The 21,155-nt window shown below is 37.2% G+C and overlaps 1 long non-coding RNA gene across 1 annotated transcript in view; it reads right to left on the reverse strand.

The window, feature by feature from the left end:
- LOC115410042 (uncharacterized) overlaps positions 1 to 21,155 on the reverse strand; it is a 77,984-nt gene that overhangs the window by 42,900 nt on the left and 13,929 nt on the right. The window lies entirely within an intron of this gene.

A 21,155-nucleotide genomic window follows, 5' to 3' on the forward strand; every position in this document is an offset into this window, starting at 1 on the left:
GACGAAACAACACAATTTCTTGTTGAAAAAGGAGGGAAGGTTAACAGATAACATGACATGCATGTGCATATTTATTTAGGTCCTCTTTGCTCAGAGGTTGTGCTTGGTCATGCATAAAACTTACAGCAGTATAAGAAGTACAGTGTAATGAAAATGGTTAATATTTTGTTTCCAGCAAGGGTCAACTGATATAAAACTAGAGGAATAAACAGAGCTTGACACTGTAGTTGCTGCGGCGGAGGAACACACCTGTCACTGGCTGTGTTTCTCACTTCTCACCAATGACATTTTGACGTTCTTTGAGCCAGCTGTAGCTGTGTATCTAAACCTAACAGCCTTCCTTTTCTGAGACAGCCGCACTGTCATACAGCAACATTTCCACAACTTTTCAACAAAACAGATGGAATCCCATAATTACCATCTGTGTAAATATTTACATCATTTTTCCACTGTGTACCTGTGCTAAAATTCTCTTCATTATAAGGTCTGAGGGGTGAGAAAATGAATTGTTACACAACAGATCCCAGCTGCTCTCTGGTGCCTGTGTGCTGGCTACTTGTTTTGAGCAGCTGTGCAGTGCACGGCTTATCCCCTGTCAGGCCTAAGGTGGTTGACGCCACAGCCAGTTCTTACCTAACATGGGCTCCCGCACTCTGTGTTTGCACAATAAATACAATACCACATGAATGAATTATACAGCTTGGAGGACAGTGGCACGACAGAGGAGGAGGGGAAAGGACAGGCTGTCTGGTGTGGGATGGATGGGCTGAGTTAAAAACCTTAAAATGCTTTATGTCACAATGATATAAATATTAAATCTGTTTTCTGACCGGAGAACAAGGTGATTTGAAGGAGAACTGCCCGTTACTTGCAGGGTCCCCAGAGAGGACAACAGTGAAGTCAATATAATTTCAGAGGCGAATATGATTGGTCTGAATCAATAATAATTCATTTAGATAGTCTGTAGTCCAAGTCATGTTCCCTCTAAATCATGATACCAGAAATGGAAAACACAGACACATCCCCCTCTTCTGTGTATGCTCAACTAAAATGAATACATGAGACACAAACTCCATATTCATTATGCCTAACAGAAGAATGAGAATGGGAAAATCTGCTATGGTTTCCTCATGAGAAAATGGTCTGTAGTCTATTATTACAGGTACAATATGTCAGATTTACACATAGCTGTGTGCTAATATAAAGGTCACATTGTTTTTCCATGAACACCCTTACACGCACTCTTGAGTAGCTGCTCTTAGCTTAGTATTAGTTATCAACACAGAAGAATAAGGGAAAAAAACTCAACATTATAAAGCTGAAAACTGGCTTAAGAGACATAAAAACAGTACTTTTCAAATGTTCAGTTTGTAATGTGTTGGAGTTTTGTTCCGAGAGGTGGTTTGTTTTGAAAAGTTATCTAAATTTGAGTCAGATGATTCTTTAGTGTCTCATAAAGTAAATAGAATAAAAGTTAATAATTCATGCCATCATGAGTCAGCTTACTTGTTTGGTTACACAGAGTCTGTGTTGCACTTTGTGTTATCAATCATTTGTTTACATTACCTGACTCAATTTCTCATGAGTAAATAACCCAAACCTGGCTAGTAAACAGGGCATGGAAAATTATGTATGTGTGTGTGTGTGTGTGGGGGGGGGGGGGTGTGGGGGTGTGGGGGGGGGGTGTTAATAAAGTATTTTGGCATCTGGCTTAAAGAGGAACAAGGTATGGTTATACTCTCAATGGTTTGATATATTTTGTAGTATTTTGTAATTGTGTTAGTCACTTAATTGTTTAATTGTCTTAGCTCCTGTGGTGTTTACCAGGTTCACGGCATGAAGGTTTGACTGAGTTTATGAAAAATGGAGACTGGACAAATATGTGCAGACTTCATCCTTCACCAGCTGGGTTTGAAACAAATAGTGTATAATTGCAGAGGAACAGAAGAGTATTATTGACATATTCAGAAATGAGTGTAAGGATTTAAATTAAAAAATCTGCCCCAAGTCGTCTTACCTATAAATTAGTGTGTATCAGGGTTGTACAAAACTCAGAATTTCAGAATTTGATTCAATTCAATGAATGAATTTGAATTGAAATTACAGGAAGTGGAATTCAATTCATTGCAATTCAGAGAAATTTATTCTTATCAAATATCAGTGAGAATGGGATGCTTCTAACATACGTTTTTCTTTCAAATGGAAGTACAGACACTAACATTAAGCATTCATTCCCTTAATCTTGAATAATTATCAATATCTTAATTTCAAAGTAAGCAAATGAAACAATGTTTTGGTAAATACAATTATCATTTATTAAAGCGCTTTACAGGGTAACGTTGTTGCATCTAATGGTCAACAGTTTCTCAAGTAAACAAGCACAGATGTACTTTTATGTGTGTTATTATTTTGCATATTGCTGTAATTACAAAAATCAGAAGTACAAACCAGCTCTGGCTCTTAATTAGCTTATTTCACTAGAGTGTGCGCCAAACAAAATGTCCTAAATGTTTAGAGAACCATTTTGTAGACTTGGATACAGCAAGGTATTTAGGGAAATGAAGTGTTGTCCTATCATTTTCCACAATTTGAAAGTTATTACAATTTTAATGATCTGTTTTATAGAGTACGTTTTTAATGTTAATTTGTGTTAAAAAAAAAAAAAAAAAAAAAAAAGAAGAAAGAAAGAGAAAAAGGGCTGTTTACTTTAATAAAGTATTGTGTGCATAAAGTCCATACAATAATATCTGTATGAAATTCATGTTTTAATCATATGTAATATATACTGTAAAGCTTCACTGTTAAATACACCTTACTTATGTATCATAAATTTCGTTGAATTTCATGGAATTCCAATTCTGCCTCCTGCAATTTGAATTTGAATTGCAATTCAGTGTCATGTTTGCAATCTCAATTCAAATTCCAATTCAAGAATTGAATTTGGCAGGGCAGGTTTTTTCAAATTCCAAATCAAGAATTGAATTGGAATTTAGGGGTCATTCTCAATTCAATTCTGAATTTTGTACAACCCTGGTGTGTATAGGGTATTACCTTAGATATACACAACCAACAATGTGATCATCTTAGCAAACATCAGAAAATTCTCAGAAAAAATCAGACTAACACAAATTTAATATATGTACATGAGTATACGCAAATTGTACATATTGAACTTGTAAAAGAGGTTTCAAAGTGTTCTTATAACAGTTTTCATCACTAGGATGTTAATATTTTCTGTTCAGCTAATGTTCAGATGTTTACAAAAAAGGAATGACGATGCATACATTAACTCGTTTAAGGAGTCAGTTGTAGTTTATCACAATACTACAGCTGATGTTCAGCTCACTAGCACATCCCAGTACCATAAACAAAGTGCTATAAATGCAATCAGATAATAGCTGGAGGGCTGCAGGATGCTGCAGGCACAATGGAGAGTTCTTCGAGCCTCCAGATTGAGTCTCAGCGGGGGTGAGAGATGAGTCCCCCCCTCCACAGAGGATCTTGTGTGATGGATGACCCGAGCACAAACTAAACACACCATGGGGGCCTTGGAGACACACCAAGGCCACCAAAGCAGGGCAGGTTTTTTCTTCTCTCACAGCACAGGAAATGTGTGACTATGACCAAATGTTCAGACATGTTTTAATTTGCACAAGGAGGTTGCATCGCTATTCAAAAAGAAGAGTTTTCCCAGTACTGTAAGAAATACCATGAGCAGGTCCAGAATCTTTCTGCTCATTTTCCCACTGTGTATACTCAGTAAGTAAGTGTTAGTTTTGGCTTTGGGTAGGTTGAATAATAGTCCCACACTGCGCTTAACAATGACCTATTTGTTATTCTCCTCCAGAGTATGGATCTGGTGCATGGTGAAAGTTTCCTCCTGTTGTTGTGAGTCTGTCTGGCTGGGACCTGGAGGTAAACACAACTAATGAAGTGAGATGTTTTAGCATGACTCATGCAAATTTTTTAGTGAAGTCAGTCCACATAGACATTTTTTCTTCTTTCTTCACAAAGCTGTGAAATCCTTCCCTCTCCTTCAGCTTTGTAGCTGCACGCATCCTGGAACCAGCTCTGTGAAACTCCCAGATGTGGTCAGTGGATTGTGATTTAATGTGTAACATCTCACACTCACTACTGGTAGTGAGATGAAATAACAAAAAAAAAACAATGACAGGTTGCTCCAAAGTGTTTCTTTTATGGAGAGAAATTGGGTTTTGGCATATTGTTATTGCAAAAATGAAACGTGAACATACAATATAATGAAAAACGTCACACCGTGCAATCATTTCTTATGGTTATTTGACTAAGTCCGAGAGTGCTGGTGTAGATTTATTAGATCCTGTTCCTTCCAGTGGACTTCAAAGCTCAGTGTTCAGATAGATGACTTCATCCCTTCCTGCTTTATCATGTGGCATTCTCGCCATCCTTGAGCTTCAAGGCTTTCACCCCGAAGGATAAAGACAACACTTCACTTTTTTATTACTCTTTTTTGGGAACTCGGGAGGCACTTTGCTTCTTTGCTAATAAGAACAACATCTATTCAGCAGGTCAGAATGAATAGGTTGTTGAGAGAACAACAGTCCGTCATTATACGCTCTGCCCTACTGAAGGCAGCTTCACTTATCCTTGTTTCGTTTTATTTCAGCATCTTGCCAAGTGCAGTAGCATAAATCTTTGTGCCTGTGGTAAACACTCTGACAACAAAGAATAATAACATGCTGTACAGTCTGTCCTTAAAACATGGTTGACAATGACATATTTCATTCTTCTTTGGAAACGTATCTATTAAAATGATACAGACAAAAATATTAATAAGTATTTTTTGGATTTGAAGTGTACTAATCAAAGAAATATATTCAGTTATTTAATTAAAAGTCACTAATGCTTGGCAGCATATATTAAATTACGCTTTTGTTTGGGTATTAATTTCTGAAACCTTAAGAATATAAACAAATCAAATGTTGATTTACTGAACTTTACTGAACTTCACAAGACTAATTTGACATACTGTAGGTTTGAGATTCTTGGATTTGCCCTTTGGGAAACTGAAAATTATCAATCAATCAATCAATCAATCAATCAACCTTTATTTATAAAGCGCTTTTCATGCACAGATGCAACACAAAGTGCTTTACAGAATTAAAAACAATTACACAATAAAAACAGAAAAACATTTACAAAGAAAACCCCTCCCTCCCACCCTCCATACTAGACACGCACACACACACACACGCCAACACACTTACACACGCACACACACGCACACAACAGGGAGACATGGCATGGCACTGAGGATCCAGGAAACGCCCCCTTTGGGGCCGTCCACACTGGGAGGAGCCGCAAAAGGAGCCGCTGTTTTATGAGCAAAACATAGGCATTTCTCAAACACTGAAGTGATAAATTTAAAAGGAACAACTCACAAATGTACAATATTTTATAATCTATTAAACTGCAAGAACAAATGCTGTATTTCAATGAGATTTAGTCACAAATTTACAAGAAAAAAAACCCAAAAACAAGTGGTGCCAGGCACAACAAACCTCACCCCTTACATGTTGTGTATCTTGTTTTGGCATCAATCCAGCTGATGTCATCATGTCTATGCATGTACTGATGTCAGCATATCAATTGCTTCTATATATGTGCCAAGTATGAAGTAAGTAGAAACAAAATTGATATTTTATAGACATTCGAAATTTCGGCCAATAAAAAAGATTTTAAAAATTCATTTTTTTTTTTTAATTTGACCAACTGTTCCCAAAATGTAATGAGATCCATTCTGGGTCACTGGCAATCTATAAACCCAATTTAGCATGAATTAAACCCATAGTTTTGCTGCTACAGACATTGGTAATTTTGCCCATTATAATTAAATGGGGAAAAAAAAGATTTCAAAACTTTATAAAAAATTGAAACTCCGACCTACTTTTCCCAAAATGTAATGACATCTATTCTGGGTCACTGTCAATCTATAAACTCAATTTGGTGTGAATTCAACCAATAATTCTGCTGCTTGAGTGTTAACAAACAAACAAACAAACTGAACCAAAAACAATACTTCGTGCCTCCCGTTCAGAGGGCGGGGTAACAAAACAATAACATAGTGATATGTATGAGAAGCTACAGTAAAATGGATTTTTTTTCTCATACATTTAGTACTACTGTATGTTTTTTTCCCCCCATACTTACTTCCTTTTAATTTTTTCCCCTTTTTTCATCTACGATTGTTCAAATACACCATCTAAGTCTTGACCATTTGGGGTAAATACCAGCAGATTATCAAACAGTGGAATTATTTGCTGCAGTAATTTTGAGATTAATATTGAAAACTTGATGATTTTACAAATTGTAATATACTATAAAGACAGGATTTTACTTTACATATAAATTTAAGGACCTAAGTGTATCTTCCCCTAGAGAATGTGATTGTTGCATGTCAGTCCTGTAAATGTAGTTGTTTTCCACTTGTGTTTCTTACAACCCTCCCAAGTCACTGTAAAAGACATTATAATGCTGTGTTTAAATGAGTCGCATCACAGGGCTCTCTTTAGCTGCCTGTTTAATCTGTAAAGAAGCTGTCTTCACATATATCTCATTTACCGACTGAATAAATGTGATCCTGCATGGAACAGAGGGTTTTAGTGCTCTGTTATTGAAATACAGTTTTAGTCGTGGAAGAGGAGGTAGCACTCAATTAGTATTCATAGCAGATCTGTGGCAATAGCTATCTGAGATTACACTGCTCCCTGAATTTATAGCTTCATGCACACATGCACAAGCACCTGCTTTATTCTTCCTTTACATCCAAAGGAGTGATGTTGTTTTAAGTGCAAACACTCAGCTGTAATGACAAAAGGGTGGTCAGTTAGAGACTTATCTGCACCATATTTGTGCTGTTTACGTGGGTAAATGTTCTGAGAGTTGTGAAAATGGTTCCCTGTTTTGGTACGTGTAAATCTTCCTAAGACTGGTTTGCACAGGGACTGGGTATTACGTGCCGCTTCCTACTCAGTTGTTTACAAATGCAGTGGCAGGCAGAGCGAGGCCAGAGTCCTTTTTTCACACCACTGCCAGGAATGTCATTAATATAAGCGGTGGTAATATTTGCCACCAACCCCCCTGACACACTCTCATACCTGAATGCATGGACAAACACAGACATTTCTCTGTGAGCCAGCATGCCGTACATCTGCAGAGGAAGATGAAGTGGTATTTATATGGAATAATGAGTGTATTCATGCCATGCAGCACCCAGTGGTTTCATACTTGATCCAGGTTACAGTGTTTTGACCAAGCAGGAAGATCTAGGACCGAAAAAAGGAGAAAATACAGAAGTGCCAAAAATTGAAGTTCCTCAAACTGCTACCTGGGGTTGGCTCCAAGTCCTGATAGACCCCATGTTAAAATATCCAACTTATATGTACAGCCTAGTCTCTATAGTTCAGTTGCTCCTTCAAGACAACTAGGGTGATTTTCTACCCCGGCCCCCCGAAGGGGAGGCAAGAGGTATTGTTTTTGGTTCAGTTTGTTTGTTTGTTAACACTCTAGCAACAAAACTGTTGGTTGAATTCATATCAAATTGGGTTTATAGATTGCCAGTGACCCAGAATAGATTTGATTACATTTTGGAAATAGTAGGTCACAGTTCAATTCTTTTATGAATTAAAAAAAATAAAAATAAAAAAAAAAAATCCCCATTTCCTTATAATGGGAAAAATTTAAAATGTTTATAGCAGCAAAAGTATTGGTTGAATTCCTACCAAATTTGGCTTATAGACTGCCAGTGACCCACAATAGATGTCAATATATTTTGGGAAAAGTAGGTCAAAATTCCCCTTTTTTTATGAATTTTTTTTTAAAATCATTTTTTCCCCCCATTTACTTATACAGGGCAAAATTTAACATGTCTGTAGTAGCAAAACTATTGGTTGAATTCATACTAAATTGGGTTTATAGATTGCCAGTGACCCAGAATACATGTGGTTGCATTTTGGGAAAAGTAGGTCAAAGTTCACATTTTTTATACATTTTTTCAATCATGTTTCTTTTTCCATTTACTTATAATGGGGAAATTTCAAATGTCTATAAAAAAACGTACATTTTTTGTCAATTTACTTCAAACTTGGCACGTACATAGAGGCAACCAATATGCTGATATCAGCACACATATGGACACAATGACATCAGCCGGCTCCATGCCAAAATAAGCTACAATATATGCGAGGGGCAGAGTTTGTTGCACCTGGCACCACTTGTTTACACGTATTAACAGGTTTAATTATTGTACATATTAACTTTATGCAAAAATAAGGCGTGGCCACAGTGAGTGTTAAGGTTAAGAATAAGACCATAGTGTGTCTCTGTCACTGTCACATGGTTTCTCCAACAGATAGAGATGAAGAGAGAGAGATGTACTGCCATTTCTGCTGTTCACCATAGAACTTAACTTTGCTAAAAGATATGAACTGCAGTCAATGGCAAGAGAATTTTGCATATACACATATCAATTTAAAATGCAATTTTGCAAGTCAATAAACTTTTAGTTTTTAGAATAGATAGTAAAGTAAGGATTTGTGGACTGCTTATGTTGTCACATGTGATATATGTCACTTCAGGTTTCAAGAGGAAAGTGAAAAGGTGTTGAAAGAGGCAACAGTCAATAGAAGTCTGGTTATGTTGAAGTTGCAAAGGCATCTTAAGCAACTCAGAACAGACAGTAGTGAGTTACAATGATGTCACCTCTATTTACTCTTTACATGTTTTCACCACCTGATACTTTTTACAACAAACTGATTTTGTTAACTCACAAAATATTTTTTTACACTGAAAGCAAATGTGTAAATGCTGTATAATTCAAAGTGAATTATAAAATTACTTGTGTCTTGCCATTGACTGTAATGCATAATGTCCCTTGAGGCACAAGGCAAAATTTCACCTCTTTATGTCCTGCCATTTTTGAGACTAGCAGCAGATCCTTTCCCAAGTAAATGTGAACATAGATTCCAACTGATTAGCTCATGCTGTAATCACCAAAGTAAATACTGGGCTCATTGTGCACAAGCTACATGTCTTCTGAACATATCAACATTAAATGGCATTTTTCAGATACACGAATTTGGAGAAAACTGACTTTGTTTGAGGCCTGTCTCTACCTCAGCAACACAAATATCATGTAAATGAGCAAGAAAATGAGGTGACTACTAAGTGTCAAAACATAATGTAAGCAACACAACATTGTTAACCATTAGAGACAGGAAGTGCAGTGTTTCATACCATTAGCACAGCTTGCAGTGCATGATCAGGACCCTACCATCGGTGTCTGCTGTGTGGACTAACAAGACGTCAGAGGAATCTGTCACACAATGTTTCATGAAGTTTAATTACATTAATTAGGTAGTGGTAATTAGTATGTTTATACCTAAAGCAAAGTCGGCTCCTCTGTTTTCGTACACACAAACTATGCAGTATGCGTGTTTGGAAAATTTCACTTTTTGCTCTTCTTCAGCTCCATCCTCTTGTCCAATTATGCTGTAGTCACTTGTGCTTGAATAAAACATTTCTCTCCTTGGCAGTGGGCTCTACTGTAGTTGTGGTAAAAGCTGCAGAGGCTAAAAGTCAGGGGAAGAAATGTATACTTTCCTGCACCTCTCTCCTCTGGGTCCATATTTAAATACTAACTATACATATAAAAAAAGAGAAGACACTTTTCCAAGCTTCTGTATCGAATCATTGAGTCGAGCAGATACAGATGAACTTTAGTGATACCCAGGGGGAAATTCCCTTTTTTTTTTTAAACAGTTCAATTCAATAAAAAGAAAGAAAGAAAGCCAAATGAACAAGCAATCATCAGCCCATGAATCATCAGACTGAGGTGTTATAGAGTCTGATGGTAGTGGGCATGAAGGGTCTTTTATGCCCCACAGTCAGAACATTAGCATCAAATCTAAACGAATCTGATCAAAGATTGGTAATTACAGCTGTCAGTCATATGTTTAACCCTCCTACTTGTCTGAAAACACCTATGAAAGACAAAAACCTCCCATCATGGGGCAGATTTTTCTACAGCCTGTAAACAGAGTCCAGGGAAGGGGGTAGAGGTCTTCTTACCAGACCATTTAAATTACCATATGTTGGAAGCTAATTATAATAAGACAGTTGAAGGATTTGATTAAACATGGTTCAGCAATGATTCACAAAGTTTACCATTTTACCCTGCCACTAACTTAGCCATAAAAACCTAAAATAATGTGACAGCTACTTTCACTTCTTTAATACAGTCTATAATTTTGACCCAGTAAAGATTCCTACGAAGCCATCTGGGGGAGAAGGAAGGTTACACAATAGGGGATCAGCTGTGCTCCTCCTTTTTTAAATACCGTTCTGCTCTACTATTTGGTTTCATGTGAGAGGATTATGTTTAGCAAGCCGGGTGCTGTGTCATAAATCAGCCAACATAACAGAGCAGATTTAAGCTTAATAACACTGGGATGGCATGGGGACGACCTCACCCCATGTTTTTTGCGACTGTCCTGCTTCAGACAGCACACTGCACGGCGAAGCTGTGCCCTTGCAGTCAGATCGACTTTTTTGAGAAATTCAATTACACTCTAAAATGAACAGCCAGTGCTTGTGGATAGAATGCGTTTTCGAGTGAGAGTCATCCATTGCAGTGGGAATGTGTCACATTGCCATGAATACTGAATGGAGTCTGCTACAGTAGGCAGGCTGTCCCTGTCTTTGTGATTTGTATTTTTATCCCCCCCTCCTCCCCAAACCACTGCTCTGCACCTCCTCTACTTGGACTGTAACCTTCTCCCTCCTGTACCCACTGCATAATCCTTAAAACAGATTTCTCTCTTCCCCCCTTGTCTGTGTGGGTGAGATCCATCCCTGGGCAATGTGAGCAATGGATGATGTCAGATTATAAGTACAACATGCATCATCATTGTATGATATTAACAGAAACATTAGCATATACAGCCTGAAGACACCGCTCAAAACATCGCTTTGTGCACAGACTCTCTATTGAGAAGCCTTCAATCCTGTTTGCCAGAAATGATGTCAATGTAGTCATGGCAACTATTCTTACACATTACCCCATGCTCTTCCACAGTTAGAGTAGCACTCAAGTGTGATTTTTCTGACAAATGTCAGATCTCATCTCTTAGATGGCAATGAGTTTGGGTTTTTTTTCTTCCTTTTTTTACTCAGAGTTGGTGGCTAAAAATGCAGAGGCGGGAGATGCTGAATAGGCAACACAAAAAAAAAAAAAATAGGCAGAGAAGAAAAGAATAAACTGTTAAAGTGAATGCTTGGGCTCTTTCTTAAATAGCTGACGAGGATGAGATGGAATAATGAGTTTGAAGTTATGATCACTCATCTGTGGAGAGCATAATGATGAGAGCGACTTACTAATGAACTCCATATATGTGTTGTAAACATGCTAATGGAAAGACGCACTCGCTTTATATGTAAAACGCTCAGGGAATCACCACAGCAGAGGTGACATAATTCAGATAGAGATTAATGTGTGCACTGTTGGGGTATATGTTGCCTGTAACCTCCTATTAGCCGTCACCAGCACCAACTATGCTCTCCAGATCAGAGAGCTGACACAGGGCTGTTGGGGTAACAGGAGAAGGTGGAGCCATATTTCGCTGATGGATGTCCTTTGATAGAAATGGAGAAAGGTGATGGGCTAGACAAAAAAGAGCGTGAGAACACAAAAAAGAGCCATAGTGCAGAAAAAAAAGAGTGTTTTTCGAGGGCCGCTGTATGCAACTGCATCAGCAGCTCGATGCTGTAATCTCCTGGGAGGGGTGAAGGAGAGTAATTGTGACATTGCTCTTTGGCTGGGAATTGCTACTCAGTGCAATTCAGCCCAGTAATCAGAAAGCATCGGGGTGAATAGTCAACGTGGTCAATTCAGTCGGCTTAGATGATAAATGGAAATGGCAACATCTAGCTGCACTACACCTGAATGATAAAAGAAAGGATTTCCTCTGAGGTTTCCCCTGATGTTTCCGGTGGCACTTTCTGTTTAGTTTACAGGTTCTTCAGTCCTGGTGCCTATAAACAGAATTTGTTGTTGTCATTCAGTTTAACAGTTAGTTTTTAAGGTGCAGTTTTCACCACGTTCTACTGAGGAAGTTGTCCCAAGATAAGTGTAGTATTAGTATTGCAAACTAAGACTAAAATCTAGACTGAAATAGCAATTTTGTTAACTCAAGTAAAAATAAACATCACAGTTAGAAAAGATGCAACACAAACTAAAACAAAATAGAATTGGTAAAATCAGATTAGTACTAGCACTAGTACTAGTCCTTAAGTTCAGGAAGTCACCCGAAACCTTTTATTGCTCGATATAAACACTTTACATCAGGGCAAAACGTCTTGTAAATCAGAGTTGATGGAGGGAATCCTCCATGCCATCTTTATCAGAGTCTTATATATCAAGGCTTTTGTTAAAACAACTGAAAAACTAAAACTTTAAGTAAAACTAAACTGAAATGTCAATTCCTCAAAATAAAAGCAAAAGCTACCTTTGCAAACTAAGTGAAATTGAATTTAAGTAGAAAACCAAACTAAAAAACTATATAAAAATAAAAACTAACTAACATTTAAAGTAGTAAACTCCAGCCTCCTGCAGACAAAGCACTAATGGTGAAAAAATAAAGGTATGACTTATGAAATATAAATTTTTTTTCAAGACTGATATGAAATCTGAAGGTGAAAGCCAAGGCAATTCCACTGTCCAAACACCAGATACACATGACAGAACAAACACTTAAAGTACTGTGATTTTAGGACAAGCTCCTGTATCTATTCTATTTCTTGGAAGCCACTGGGGAGCTGTGCACAATAGTTGTTTCCAATTTAACTGTAGCCTACAGCACATAATTCCTGATAAAAACACAAATTTGACTTACTTGAAGTGTACTTATTAGACAAACAGGACAGAAATCTTAACCAAGAAGCCTGTGGTCAGAGTCGCTTGTTCTCATTCATGATATACCACATCTATACTCCAGAAACATTATTTTATGTCACATAACTTATAGACAGAAAGTCATGAATATGTTTGTTTTTTTTAAGCTGAACCAGATGCTATGATTTTTTTTAAATTGAAGCGACCAAAGATCTTTGATTATTTGTGTTTTTACCATAACTGTAAAACCACAGAGAAGTAAATGTTTCACTTTGCAGATGCTACTCACTTTTTGTGCATGAAAATACTTTTACATGTGTGAAAAGAATTTCCAGTGCAAGGCCAGTAACTTGTGGACTATGCTGCTCAGTTTGTACTGTGATAACTCTCTAAAAACCAGAAGTTTGTCCATATTGGGTCAGCTCCTCCTATCGCTCACCATCCAAAACTATCGTCATGTGTGCTTTTGTTACGCCACCTCCTAAGAATACAATACAAAAGGCTACACAAGGCCAATCCAGTGTTCACCGTGATACAACTGAGCTGTGTCAGTCCCACAAAGCAGCTATGGTGTTGAGAAATATCCACTGCCTACTGGGACACAGAGACTCAGTCTCTGCACCAACAGCTTAGCTTTCACTGTGAGATAGGGAAATTCCACATCCTGGTTTTTGATGTAATAGGATTTGTAGTAAACACCACCTATTTAGACACCACAGTTGAACTCCATTCATTTGCAGTTGTTATTCACGTTGCATTTGTGGCACACGTGACCTTTAAATCAGCTTCCTTCAGCAGGTATGTTAATAAACTGTGCTTTCTCCTCTTGGTTCAGTTTCTTTTTATACAGAAAAAAGTTCAAGAATAATGAAAATCCAGTACTAATCACATAAAACATGAATGTAAAAGTAATTTAATAGATGAAATCAATTGGTCAGTCGGTAAAGTGCGGTCCATGAACCCCTGGGGCTCTGGAGCCATAGAGACCTGGAAATAATGAGCTATAAATCAGCGGTGGCTGGTGATAAACAAGACTGGGGGGACCACAAGACAATATAATTACAGTAGTTTGGAATCTGAAGAGCCAAAGAACCACATTTTTAATTTTTTTGTCAGCTGATATTGTGTGCTAACATTGTATAAAGCTTTGATTTTAATATTTGGCCAAACTCTGCGTGCATAGTAGTGTTTTTGGTGAGAAAAAGGCAAAAAAACAAGAAAAATTAGATAACTCCAAGAGCCAAATACTGGTTTTTACCAAAAGCTACATGCACACTCATTCGAACATATTTACACAGAAATTCAAAAACAACTTCAGTACATGTTGATATGAACATCCGGACACAAGTATTATCTCATAATTGAACTTTTTTCCAGTTCCATTTTTGTGATTATTAATATATTAACAATAAAGCTCATCTAATTCCAAATACTTTTAAGTGGGACCCAGTACCTGTGTGACCGAACTGCTATTGCTATCAATAATAAAAATGGTCTGTACCAATGTTCTGTGTAAAGGTTCAGTTAAAATCCACCGCCACATCAACTGCCATACTACTTGTGTGATCCCCACTTGTCTCAAGCTACAGGGACATGATGCTCACCTGTGAACTGGACACACATTTTAACAGCATCTGAGCCACAATTGGTTGTTGCAGCTGTCAGTCACTGTTTTATATCTTGAACAAATGATCAGGAAGGTTATGAGGTTTTATTACTAGTGCCTGATAACTTCTGATGAAAATTTCTACCAATGATATGACTAAGGTTTAACTTATTATTTCATGGTGAGGAACTTATTCAAAGTCACTGTCAGACAAGTCATTTAAAATGTTTGCTCCTCTTCAGGTTATTTAGAGCTTTTGAGAACAATTACTTACAAGCATTAATGCTGTCAAATTCAGCACGGGTGCAATTAAGTAGAATATATTCTCCCCTAAGGCATCAAAAAGTGGGTTAGCCCTTAAAGACCTAGAACTATGATTAGGATAACTTCCCAATGGTGTAATCTCTACATTTATTCTTTCTTTAGTACTTATCAACATTCATTCTAATAGTTCCACTGCATGCATGTGTATTTTTTGTGAAAATGATGTTTTTTTTGTCCAGTTCATAAAAGCTCAGAGTAAATTCAGAGGTTGCTATATCAAAGAGAGAAACTGAGAAAAGGTGGCTTTTCAGGAAATAGATTCAATACCTGAACATATAAACAAGTATTTACAAACACTGTCATCTGTCAAATACATGAACTTTAGTGGTGAATCAGTGTTGCAGAAGATAATGGTGTTTCCATGTTCACTACAGAGCCTTTGAACGTCTAAATGACCCATCCGATGACCATGAAAAGATGACAAACTGCATTTTACCTAAATTATTTGCATGTATTGGTATTGCTCTTGGTTTTTGGCTGTTTAGGTTTGATGATTAAATATTTCTGGAATGGGGCCAAGAAAGTAAACACAGGAGGAAGAACGACATCTTTTTCAGACTTCCTGATTTGATTCATTCTTCTCTTCCCTTTATCATCTGTCTGTTTATCACATTATTTGTGATGTGTTTGGTGGTTCACAACCAAATATTGATTGATATCTTCATACCTTACATAAACTCTATAATCCACCATGTGAACCATCTTTTACCTGCATACTCTCCATAAGTTTTACTGTGTCTCATCTTATGTAGGTGTAAATACAGTAAATAAGCTTCTGATTATCTGGTACACTCAGCCTAGCAGCCTAATGCAACTAACCTTCTTTTTCTGAGCTGAGCTCTGTTGTGCATTTACTTAGCACAGTGTTTACTGTCTGTCTTGACCTGTGGTGTGGGCGGAGAGACGCCCACAAGCCCTGAACAGGGATCAGGTCGAGGAACAGCCAACAGATTGTGAAGAATGTCACAGGGAAGTGGTGAGTGATTCCATATCCATGTGAAAATGCATTAATCACAAATTCACCCTAATCAAAACAAGAGGACAAAGACTGAACCCGAACACGCCTTCATGCTTCCCCTCCTTTGTTCATTTCATTTAATGTCTCCTTACTATTTTCTAACTCTTACATCTGTAATCTTTGTCGATCTAGTCTTTTTTCAGTTGTGACACTTATCAGGTCTTTTTTCCATAATTTTTTTTTTCTTGCTCTCAGTCACAGTATGAGTGGCTGTATTCTGGAGTGACGCCAGTACAAACAGCTTGGGCAAACCTGCTTTCAGAACAGGGTCCATAAGAGCACGTCTCCCCCGCTAGCTAACATGAGTGTGTGTGTGTGTGTGTGTGTGTGTGTGTGTGTGTGTGTGTGTGTGTGTGTGTGTGTGGATGGACTCACATGACTTAGTCCAGGACATGTTGCCATGAGACTATGAGGTCAACATGTACGTCCTCAGTTTGCCTTAAATAGGGCAGGTTCAACTGACCCAACAAACACAAATTTTTCCTTTTCTAGCATCAGGACTCGCTGCATACACATGCTGTATCAGTCAACTGGGTTACTGGTAATTGCTTCGGGGCTTGCTCATTACCTACAAATATAGCAGGGTGGTGATAAGACAGCAGAAACAGCAGCACATTTCTATATAGGATATATTTCCCGGGGCACATTTATATGCAAAATCAATAAATGAAGAAATAAGGCCAATAATGAAAATGATAATCTTATAATTAAATTTATATTATAGCTGAACTTTTTTGATAATCCAGTGTTGACTGAGCACTGGACTATTTGACTTTAAATGTCAAACACCCTCTGCCGAATGAAAATGAAGTTTCTACTTTCTTCTCTATTTTCTTCGAAGAAGTGAGTGGTTTATTATTTTAAATATAAATCAGTTGTTCTTTGACCAAACAAATACAAATTACTTTTTTTTTTTTTTTCCCAGACAACACACGTCATCTTTGACGATTATTTGGACTCTGTTTCTTTCCCTGGTTCAATTTTAATCCCCTTTTTCTTGGTTTTGATCTCCACCACTTGTGCTAATTTACCTGATAGCATGTAGATTTACCAAATATATTCTACAACAAAATGACACAATACGAGAGTTCTAGGAAAAATAATGGTGAAATGAAATGCTTATACAGTGACTACAGTATTAGACATGTAGTAGTATTAGTTACCTAAAGGGAAATTGCAAACTGATAACTACCTCATTCTGGGCAGTTAATATAAAATATAACCAGCTAGGAATAATAGCTAATTCTTCTATTTACTTCTCTATATTCTGTAGAGGAAAGAATAGGCAGATTAATTCTTCCTTTTATCACTGACTATCACCACAGAAATTTGCTTTTACATTAATGTGCTAGAATTTTGCTTGTCTATGTCAACACATACAACACATTTAATGTTTTTACCCAGTTTTCAGCTTGTTTTTATCATCTTTGAAATAAATTTCTATGTTGCCAGCCAGAAATGGGTCTCAGACAAGGTTATTTTCCTCCTATTTAGTCCATATGAAAAAATGACACTTAAGTGTTGAAATGGTCAGAAGATATGTGCCTTGTGAAAAATGGGTCCAATATTTACTTCTGTGACTGTAGGATGAAAGAATCCATCATGATTTGGGCTCATGTTCACTTTTCCCTTTAGAGTGAACAGACTCAGGATCTGTCAGTAATCTCCAAAAAAGGAAGGGCGGTGGTGAAACCCATCTTACACAGATAGTGAATCCATTTACATGCACACTAAAACACGGATCATTATCCAATTTTTGGAGTTATCACATTTTTCAAGTGATCATAGAAACAGCATAATCTGATATGCTTTATCAGAAAACAGCAGTAATCTGATTATGCGAAATCGGGTTAACACAGCTGGATTCTCCCAATACTCCAATGTTTTCATGCATGTACACTCGCTAATCAGATTTATTTCATTGTTTCGCATCTACGCATGTGAAAAAAAAAAAAAAGAAATCATAGAAAATTGAAGTCATGTAGTCAAACATAAACGAAAGGCAATAGAAAGTTTGAGTCTACGCTCACTACATACGTTCATACTTGGAAAGAAATGTGATAATTGGCTGAAACGTCTAAATCAGAGTTTTTCAATTATCACATTTTTGGAGTGCATGTAAATGCAACAGATCTGGTTATTTAAATGATCTGATTACTCCCAGTTATTGGATTTCTAGGGTCATGTAAACAGGCTAATTGAAAGGCAGTATTAAGCAATTTATCATTTTGTAAAGTCAATGCCAGAATGGATCAGCTGTGATTGTCAACCACTCTGGGTAACTGTTAATACTTAACATAGCTTTGATTAGCTGTATTAACAGAATCACTCTTTGGCAGATCTAAACAAACACTTGAAAACACAGTGAAGCATCAATCATATGTCACAATTACTGTAAATACTGTATCTCAAATAAAAACCAGGCCTGAACTACAAAATGGGTCTCTGACAGTTGTCAAGGTTGAGCTCAAAACGAACAAATGAATCAGTTTTCAAATACAAGCTGTGTAAAAAATAAATAAAACGTCTGCTTGTCATATAATCTACTGCTGCTCCAGAACAACGAACACTTCTAAAATTGTAGTTTAATGCACTCAACAGCAACATAATCTGGTTATTTTCAACACTATATTACTCATATGAAATACTATTATCCAATTTCAGCAAATTTATATAATAATAAATAATGATGTATAATAAAGTTTATTTATATAGCACTTTTTGCAGAAAGATTTCACAAAGTGCTTTACAATAAAATCAGAAGTAAAATACATAGGCAATAGTTATATACTTACAAACAACAGGAAGACAACATTTTGGCTACACAATAAAATCTCAGTTTAGCAATGAATGGCATCTGTCTACTGAAACACTGGAGAGATTTTATTTTGAAAATTTAAAGGAAGCATTGCATTTGTAGTCATTTCTTGACTATTTGAGGAATATGATCTCATAGATGCTACCTACAATACAGCTGTGTTAAGCAAATTATGAAATGTCAAGGATTTTCATGCTCAAAATTCCAACAAAGTAATGAAATATGTAATGATTTGATTTTACTGTAAAGCACTTTGTGAATTATTTCTGTGAAAAGTGTGATATAGATAAACTTTACAATATGTTTTTACAAACAAACAAACAAAACTTTAGTTAGTATTACAGCAAACTAATATTAAATGATTCTTAAAACAGTTTGGACTCCAAAAGAAAATTGTAAGAACATTTAAGACACAAAGTGGTGAATGCAGTATCTTAGAACAGAGTGCTACTATGTGGTTGTTTGCATGAGGCTGAGTGATCGCAGATAAGAGCATTATCAGCAGCATTAAGTAGAAAAAGCTTGTATGTAGTTTCACAATTACATCGAGATTTTTGTGTGCAGTGACTGCTGATGGTTGAATGGGCTTTCTACACAAAGATGGGCCTTGGTATCAATGTCCTATTTCCATATTTACTTTGTTGTTTTTGGTTTAAACTGTACTGATTTTTAAGACAATTTAAAGCATCTTCAGTTTCACCTTAAATTGCTCACATCTGGCTTTCTTGCAAAAGCAATATGACTACATCACAAAATATTTTTTGCAGTGTAGTTATAGTTGCTCAGATTTTGGCACAATCATCATTCCCAGGTGGTAATTTTGCCTCTCAGTCAACCTGTTCTGTGTGCTGCAGAAATAATAATAGAAATACACGAATGTGACTCTAGAGAGTCCTAATCACGCAGAGCAATCTGCAGCTCATCTCCAAAGCCAAGACTGCATCTGTGCTCCTGAGCAAGACAGATTGCTGTTGTTAATGCTAAGTGCAAAACAAAATGATGCACGGATGTCACTCAAGCTGCTTAAAAAACCACCTCCAACAGTGAGTCATCACATCGAACTCACTGACTCTAGAGGAAGGACATGAGTAGGGAGAGACACATGACAGACTGTCACATTATCAACCACACCCTCACATTTCGATTATTATCTACACTACTTTCTTGCAACTAAGGATGTGAATTTTAAAGCTAACTTTTCCTGACATGTCAATCCAAAGGTAAACACATCTCACACAGTGTTTTTCAGATAGATGCAAAAACAGCAGCTATGTAGCATCTTGATTCCTGCCATATTTTCAATATTTTTTTTAGGAGAAACTGGCCTGATGAACAGTATGACCGCTGAACTGTGAGGCTGCACACTTCCTCAGCAGGACAGAGGACAGCTTATGCAAGCAAAGCTCCACTTTCAACAGCAGCTGTTATCGAATGTAAATTCACAGTCCCATCTTGTGTTTGTGTATCCATGTATTCATTATTGGTGCAGGGCACGCTGAGCACAGGATCATAATTGTGTGCATCCACTGGTGTCGTGAATGATTTCAGGAGGAGCTGTCCTCTTCAGTGGAGTAGAGCAGAGTTGCCACAATGCAGCATTGTTCTGCTGCATGCTGATATGAGCTTTCCTGTTATCCATTTTCACCTTAGCAATAATAAAATATGGAGGGGTCGCGGAGAGGAATCAATAATGTGTTTCTAGTGGGAATCAGAGTGTGCAATGAGAGAGGTTTGTATTTCACTGGGCCAGACTGGGATGAAACTCCAGCCAAGGCCTAGTCTCAGTGGGAATGAGGCAGAGGCAGGACTGAATACTCTCTATTCATGGATGCCCTCAGTCTGTCTTTCTTTCTCTGGATCCCTGTAACATATTAACAGCCTGTAGCCTCAGGCAGTCCTGAGAGCTAGTTGGGGGAAAAGTTCGGAGCACAGAAATAGTTGGCAATTGTTGGCTTAGCTTGGAACCTTGTAGCCCACTAAACTCAGAAGTGAATTCTAAGATGTTCGATAGATGATGAAAAATAGATAAATGAAAGAGACTCGGCAGAATGTCTCTCTGAACTTTTATGAAACTTGAAATTAGCATTTCAGGATGGAACACAGTCTTGACTATTAACATTTGGGACAGATGAGATAACACATTCTATTACAAGTGAAAAGTACTATTCATCAGCCACACAAAAGAAACTGCAGCATCACAGACTCAATATAATTAGTAGACAGAGGAACAGTGACATCACTCATTGGGTTACAAACTGCCATCTATTAATATTGGCTATTTTGAGCCAGAATTGACTGTATTTGGCCAAAAGGGACAGAACTATGGGAACCCAAGGGGTCAGGCCACTAATGCTAAGCACTATCTTACCGACTCAGTAAAACAATAAAATTCATCACACTTTCATAACAAAGTCATTTTACAGTCTTGATAGTGTAACCTATTAACCACACCTCCAGTCAA

Source organism: Sphaeramia orbicularis, chromosome 19 (genome assembly GCF_902148855.1).
Source record: "Sphaeramia orbicularis chromosome 19, fSphaOr1.1, whole genome shotgun sequence".
NCBI lineage: Eukaryota > Metazoa > Chordata > Actinopteri > Kurtiformes > Apogonidae > Sphaeramia > Sphaeramia orbicularis.